Source organism: Sus scrofa, chromosome 6 (assembly GCF_054392235.1).
Source record: "Sus scrofa isolate SSC_HxYL_T2T_F1_AM1 chromosome 6, Sscrofa_HxYL_maternal_Yorkshire_Landrace_v2.0, whole genome shotgun sequence".
In the NCBI taxonomy this organism is placed as follows: domain Eukaryota; kingdom Metazoa; phylum Chordata; class Mammalia; order Artiodactyla; family Suidae; genus Sus; species Sus scrofa.
Genome location: NC_139388.1, coordinates 174,994,110 through 175,001,415, shown reverse-complemented (window position 1 = coordinate 175,001,415; position 7,306 = coordinate 174,994,110). Strand labels below are relative to the sequence as shown.

Sequence of the window (7,306 nt, the reverse complement as noted above, 5' to 3'; positions counted from 1 at the left end):
ATGGACCTGAAATTGGAAGTATTGCAGTGGTGTCCAGTCCACCAAGTTACGTGCTTGTCAGATCCTTAAATGTGGAAGCGAGAGATGCAGTGGTCCTGTTGGCATGAGGGAAAGGGGAGGCTACAAGCCCTGGAGGCCTGGATGAAGTGAAAACAATGAGCTGTTTTGAATTCCAGGTCAGTATCCTAGGAATATTGATTATATTAAGCAGAATCTGTGAATGTGGACTACAAGTAAGCCAGGAATCATTATCCTAGCCTCAGTTTCTTCAGTTTCACTGCATTTCATTTCTCCTGTCCTTCACTAGTATCTCCAAGAATCATAACATCCATTGTATCTTTATCCGGAGTGCCTTTTCCCAGTCTCTGATTTAGCGTTTTTTTCTATCATGGTATCCTTTGATGAACAAAATTTTACTGAAGACTGGTTTCGGTGTTTCACTAGTCCTTTTTATGTCTCATTTAAGGTCTGTTTTCCTACTTCACCATGCTTCGCTTCTTTTACTTATCAATTTATTTTGGAGTTGTTTCATGTCAGTGTTTATAGTTTACCTCTTTCCTTTTGGGAGCTGCAGAGGATTCCATTGTAAAGATACACTACTGCTTATCTGGCCAGGCCTTTATTGATGAGCACTTAGGCTATTTACTGTCTTTTCCTATTCCAGATGCTATAGTGATATTCACCAGTTAATCCTAAATCCCCCAAAAATCTGTCAATGGACAGTTGATGAGTTTCTTCAAGATATTTTTATAGATGTACCAACATATATTTAAGTGTAAAACGAATATGTGTATGGAGTTCCCGCCGTGGCTCATTCGGTCCCTGACCTCGCTCAGTGGGTTAAGCATTCGGCATTGCCCTGAGCTGTGGCGTAGGTTGCAGATGTGGCTTGGATCCCACAGTGCTGTGGCTGTGGTATAGGCCAGCAGCTGTAGCTCTGATTCAACCCTAGCTTAGGAACTTCCATATGCCACAGATGTGGACCTAAAAAGCAAAAAAAAAAAAAAAAAGTGTGTATTGGGGGGGTGTGATTAGGCACAAAAATCCTCTGTAATGTGCTCATTTTACCATAGGTGTATTTTCATATTTGTGTCATATCTGGAGAACCTAGTATTTCATTGTGTTGGTTAATGTGATTCATCACTTACTTATCCCTTCCCAACGGGCACATGCAGGGGTAGATAGAGACACATAAATGTACGCAGCCTGTATACGAATATGTGACTATTTTTCTACTCTTCCTCCTATTCCACGGCCTAGAAATTTTTCAATATAAGATGTATTTGAAATACATCTGGATCCAAATTGCCCTGAAGAAATATTATACCTTTTAGATCCCAGGATCCCCCAAAGCAAGGGTCTTTTGTAGTTTTTTTTTTTTTTTTTTGCTATTTCTTGGGCCGCTCCCATGGCATATGGAGGTTCCCAGGCTAGGGGTTGAATCAGAGCTGCAGCCACTGGCCTATGCCAGAGCCACAGCAACGCTGGATCTGAGCAGCGTCTGCAACCTACACCGCAGCTCACGGCAACGCTGGATCATTAACCCACTGAGCAAGGTCAGGGACCGAACCCGCAACCTCATGGTTCCTAGTCAGATTCGTTAACCACTGCACCACGATGGGAACTCCTGTAGTTATCTTTAAATACAAATAGATTTATTTTTCTTGTCATTGTATGACATAGCAATTCAAATTATTTTCCAGATAGATGTACATAAAAGCACAAGTTTTTCCACACCTTAACACTAAGTAAGTATTATAATTCTTTTTTGTTTTTTAGGGCTGTACTCACAGCATATGGAAGTTCCCAGGCTAGGGACTGGGTAGGAGCTACAGCTGCAGGCCTACACCACACCCTTAGCAACGCCAGATACGAGCCATGTCTGTGACCGACACCACAGCTCATGGCAATGCCAGATCACTGGCCCACTGAACAAGGCCAGCGATTGAACCTGCATCCTCCTGAATTCTAGTTGGGTTTGTGACACTGAGCCATGATGGGAACTCCTATAATTCTTTTTAAATGATGGCAGTGTGAGATAATTGATGTCTTCACCTTAATATTTTAATTTGTACTATTCAGACAATCTCAAAAGATGAATATTCTTTATTATAACATACTTTTATGCATTGCTCATATTCACTGCCCATTTTTAATGAAGAATTGTCATCTTTTCAAATGATTCTTAAAGGCCAGTTTATTGCATGTCTTAATTTCCTTAATGGTGGATTTTTCTGATTAAATAATACATGTTCATTGTAAAAAATCCAAAAAATACATTAAAATATAAGGAAGAAAATACTCTTTAACTTTTTTCTACTATTATCTCTTTGGTTATTGCTTCTCTTTCTTTTTATGGAATACTTTTATATGCATTTCTATTGTATGTGCTTTCTATATCTCCTATTTCTCTATCTCCTAATTATCTCCTTTTGTTATTTTATTCTTTGTCATTTTCTCTAATACTGAGAAAATTATTTGTATTGTTCTTCATCATCTTCGACCTAGAACATATTTCTTTGAGTATCATCCCCCTCTTCTCTCCTTCTGGACTGCTTGTTATATTTGTATTACATTTCCTTGATCTGCTTTCTATTTGTTATCTTGTCTCCCATATTTTCCTTTTAATTTTTTATCTTTACATGCTAAGAATTCTTTGACCTGGTTACCTAGTTAAACTAATTAAGATTCCTGTATTTTTCGTTTTCTCATCTACTATTCAAGAAGCCATAGAAGGTTTTTGTTCAGTGATTTTTCTTTTCATGCCCCAATATTTTCACTGTTCTCTTATTTTCTCCTTTTTCCACACAGGGAGTAGATGCTCCAAGCATAACAAGTGTGGTAGATGCTTCACCTAAGTATTGAGCTCGTAGGAACGTCCACACAGAAATGGGGTAAATGTGATAAATGTGGTGTGGATTCAAACAGAGCGTAGATCTTTACTCTAATGGGGGATTCATACAGAGGGGACACTGTTTAAATGTGATACATATGGCAGAGGCTTCAGTTGTAACACAATTCATAGTCATTACACAGTCTGTTAAAATGAAGGTAAGAGTTTCATTCAGAGGAGAGGTATTTGTTCTCTGATTACAGTGGAATTAAGTTAGAATTTGATTAACATGTCTGAACAATCAAAAAATATGTGGAAATGAAATAGCAGACTAAAGTAACCTTGAGTCAATGAAGAAGTCACTAAGGAAATGAGAAGTTATTTAGATTTAACTGAAAATGATAATATATTAAAATGTATAGGATACAGTGGTATTATCGGGAAATTAATATCACTAAATGCCTAATTGGATTTTTAGTTGATACCACTGATGCCATTAATTAGGAATCAAAGAAGACCTCAAATTACTGACTTCAGTTTCTATCTTAAACCAAGGAAGGGAGAGACAATGAAATTCAAAGAATGCATAAAAATGAAATAAACATTGAGCTGAAATCAATGTAATAGAAGACAGATAGGAGAGAAAAATGAATGAAACCAAAAGCTAGTTCTGAGATCAGTAAAGTTGATAAGTTCTAGCCAGAGCAATCAGGGAGGAAAAAAAGGGAGGACAGATGACAAATACCAAGAATGAGAGAAGTGGCAGCACTATAAATCGTGTAACTGTTGAAAGATCATAAGGGGGTACTATGAACAACTCTGTGCCAGCACATTTGATGGCTTAAAGGATATAGGACAATTCCTTGAAAAATACAAACTATCAAAGCTCTCTCAAGAAGAAAATCATAATCTAAATAGCCCGATATCTAATAAAGAAATTGACTTCGTATTTTAAAACCTTTCCACAAATGAAACTCAAGGTCCAGATGCCTTTACTGCTGAATTCTACCAATTATTTTTTTCTTTTTAGGGCCACACCCACGGCATATGGAGGTTCCCAGGTTCCCAGACTAGGGGTCTAGTTGGCGCTACAGCTGCCAGCCTCCACCACAGCCACAGCAAGGTGAGATCTGAGCCACATCTGCGACCTACACCACAGCTCACAGCAACACTGGATCCTTAACCCACTGAGCGAGGTAAGGGGTTGAACCCTCAACCTCATGGTTCCTAGTCGGATTCGTTTCCATTGCGTCATGACAGGAACTCCTGAATTCTACCAATATTTAATGAAATAATACTAAAGTCTATACCAACTTTCAGAAAATGGAGGAGGAAGGATCAGCCCTACTCATTCAGTGATGCTGGCATTACTCTGACACCCAGACCAGATATGTGAAAAGAAAACTACAGACCAGTGTACCCTGTGAACATAGATGCAAAGATTTACAACAAAATTTTAGCAAACAGAATCCAGTATATACATGCCGTATAGCACTGGGAGCTATATTTAGTCACTTATGATGGAGCATGGTAATGTGAGAAAAAAGAATGCATACATGTATGTGTAACTGGGTCACTGGTATACAGTAAAAAATTGACAGGACACTGTAAACCAGCTGTAATGGAAAAAATAAAAATCATTATTTTAAAAAAAAGCATCCAATATATAAAAAGGACAATATGCCATGACCGAGTGAGGTTTATGCCAGAAATGCAAGAATGGTTTAACAATAAAAATATCAATGTAGGAGTTCCCATTGTGGCTCAGCGAAAATGAATCTGACTAGCATCCATGAGGATGCAGGTTCAATCCCTGGCCTTGGTCAGTGGATTAAGGATCTGTCGTTGCCATGAACTGTGGTATAGGTCACAGATGCGGCTCGGATCCGGTGTGGCTGTGGCTGTGGCATAGGCTGGCACCTGCAGCTCTGATTCAACCCCTAGCCTGGGAACTTCGTATGCCACAGGTGCATAAAAAGTCCAAAAAAAATGTCAATGTAATTCACTATATTAATATACCAAAACGGAGCCCACTGGTGGTCTAGTGGTTAAGGATCAGTGTTGTCACTGCTGTGGTGCAGGTTTGATCCCTGGGCCCGGGAACAACTTTTTTTTGCTTTATAAGGCTGCATACCTGCAACCTCATGGATACTAGTTGGGTTTGTTTCTGCTGTGCCACAGCTGAAACTGCTAACATTTTACTTAACGGTAAAAGAATGTTTTTCCTCTTGGTTCAGGAAAAAGGCAATTATGTCCTCTGTCATTATTTCTACTCATTATTGTAGTGGTAGATAAAGCCAATGCAATTAGTTACAGAAAACTTATAAAAGATATTCAGATTAAGGAGCTAGAAATACAATTTTATCTGCAGATAATATGATTATGTGGCAAATCCCATGGGAACCTTGAAAAAGCTAACTAGACCAACATTCAAAAATAAATTGTAGGAGTTCCCATTGTGGTACAGCAGAAATGAATCTGACTAGCATCCATGAGGATACAGGTTCCATCCCTGGCCTTGGTCAGTGGGTTAAGGATCTGGCGTTGTCGTGAGCTGTGGTGTAGGTTGCAGTCGTGGTTCAGATCCCGCGTTGCTGTGGCTGTGGTGTAGGCCGGCAGCTGTAGCTCTGATTTGACCCCTAGCCTGGGAACTTCCATATGCCATGGGTATGGCCCCAAAAAGAAAAAAAAAAAAAATTGAATTTCTACATTGTCAAAAAACAATTGGAAATTCAGGAATATAATTTATAATACCAAAGTATGAAATATCTATGGATAAATCTGGCCAAAAATATGCAAGACTTGTACACTGAAAACTAGAGAACATTTCTGAGAGAAAGTAGGCCTAGATAAATGATGAGGTGTACCATGCTCGTGGATTCGAAAACTCAATATTGTTGCTATGTCACTTTTTCCCAAATTGATCTATAGATTCAGGACCCTAGCCAGAAAAGTTGCCTTTATGGAGATGAAGCTATAGATAATTTCACATTTATTCAGTATTAACAAATTTTATTTAGCACCTATTATATGCCAGGCTCTGGAAATACAGTCATAGACAAAACTAAGATTCTACTCAAATCATTTCCAATGTGTGGAGTTTTTTCTCCCACCACCAAGCAATTCTCAGACACTAGCTGAGTATCCTACAGTTCAACTCAATTCTGACACTACCTGGAGATAATGTTTGGACCCACACATAAAGGGTTCAGTCCTTTACTGATGCCCCACTTCTGATGCCAACTACATGTCCAGGTTATCTGTGCTTCTGACCTACTGGCTGTAGATTGGAGGTTCCAGTGATCCCCTCCTTGGTGTGATCAATTTACTATAGTGGCTTACAAAACTCAGAAACATTTTCCTAACTACCAGTTTATTATTAAAGGACATAATTCAGAACAGCTAGATGGCAGAGCTGCATAAGGTAAGGCAGGGGAAAGGGTGTGGGTCTTACCAGCCCTCTCTGGGCGCACCGATCTCTCCACACCTCCACGTGTTCACCAACCCAGAAGTGCTCTGAACCACATTCTTTTGGGTTTTTATGGAGGCTTCATTACAAAGCCATGGTTGATGAAGTCATTGGCAATGGATGATTGATTCGGCCTCCAACCTCTCTCCCCCAAAGGTTAGGAACTTTCCCCCAAAGTTCCAGCCTCTAGTCACGTGGTTGGTTTTCCTTGCAACCAGCCGCCATTCTTAGGTGCAGTCCAGAAGTCACCTCATTAATATAACAAAAAAACACCATTCTCATCACTCAGGAAATTCCAAGGGTTTTAGGAGCTCTGAGCCAGAATTGAAAATGGAGGTCAAATATAGATTTCTTATTATAAATCACAATGTCATAAAATATATGCCCTCATAGAGCATATATACTTTGAGAGAAAGAAAGGGAAAGGGAAGGAGAGAAATCAAGGATGGCTCCTGAATTTTTGCTTGAGTAACCAGGTGGTTGATACAGTTATTGAATTAGGAGAAGTCTAAATTTGAGGATGTGGTGGCAAAAGAAATTAACAGGTTTGTTTGAACATGTGAAGTTGGAGGTGGCTTTTCAGCCTCTAAAAGAGGAGATTTCAGGTAGGCATAAGGAATTAGAGGTCTGAAAATCAGGGGAGCGATGAGGGCTGGAGACACAGATTTGTCAGTTAACATCGAAGAAATGATATTTAAAGCCACAGGACTGATTGAGATCATTTGGAGAAAAACTTCAAAAAGAAAAGGCCCAAGGCCAATCCCTTGAGTAGCCCAACATTTGGAGGTAGAACAGGGGAAGAGTATTCAGGAAAGAAAATAGAGAAGTAGCATCAGTGGGGTGGGAGAAATGATCTTTTATGAGATGTTCTAGAAACCAAAATAAGGAAGTATTTCAATTTTCTTGAACGTGGTAGAGGTCAAATATGATGAGGACAAAGAAAATCCATTTAATTTTTCAACTGGAATTTCATTGGTAACTTGACAAGAGCAGTTTCAGGAGAG

General features: G+C 39.2%; 1 protein-coding gene across 1 annotated transcript in view; it reads left to right on the top strand.

Annotated features, from left to right (window-relative positions):
• Window positions 1-7,306, top strand: part of ZNF684 (zinc finger protein 684) — a 36,793-nt gene continuing 29,487 nt past the window's right edge. Inside the window, exon 1 of the mRNA XM_084965659.1 lies at window positions 1-176. The gene's annotated coding sequence lies outside the window, so the exon portion shown is untranslated. The remainder of the gene's footprint in view (window positions 177-7,306) is intronic.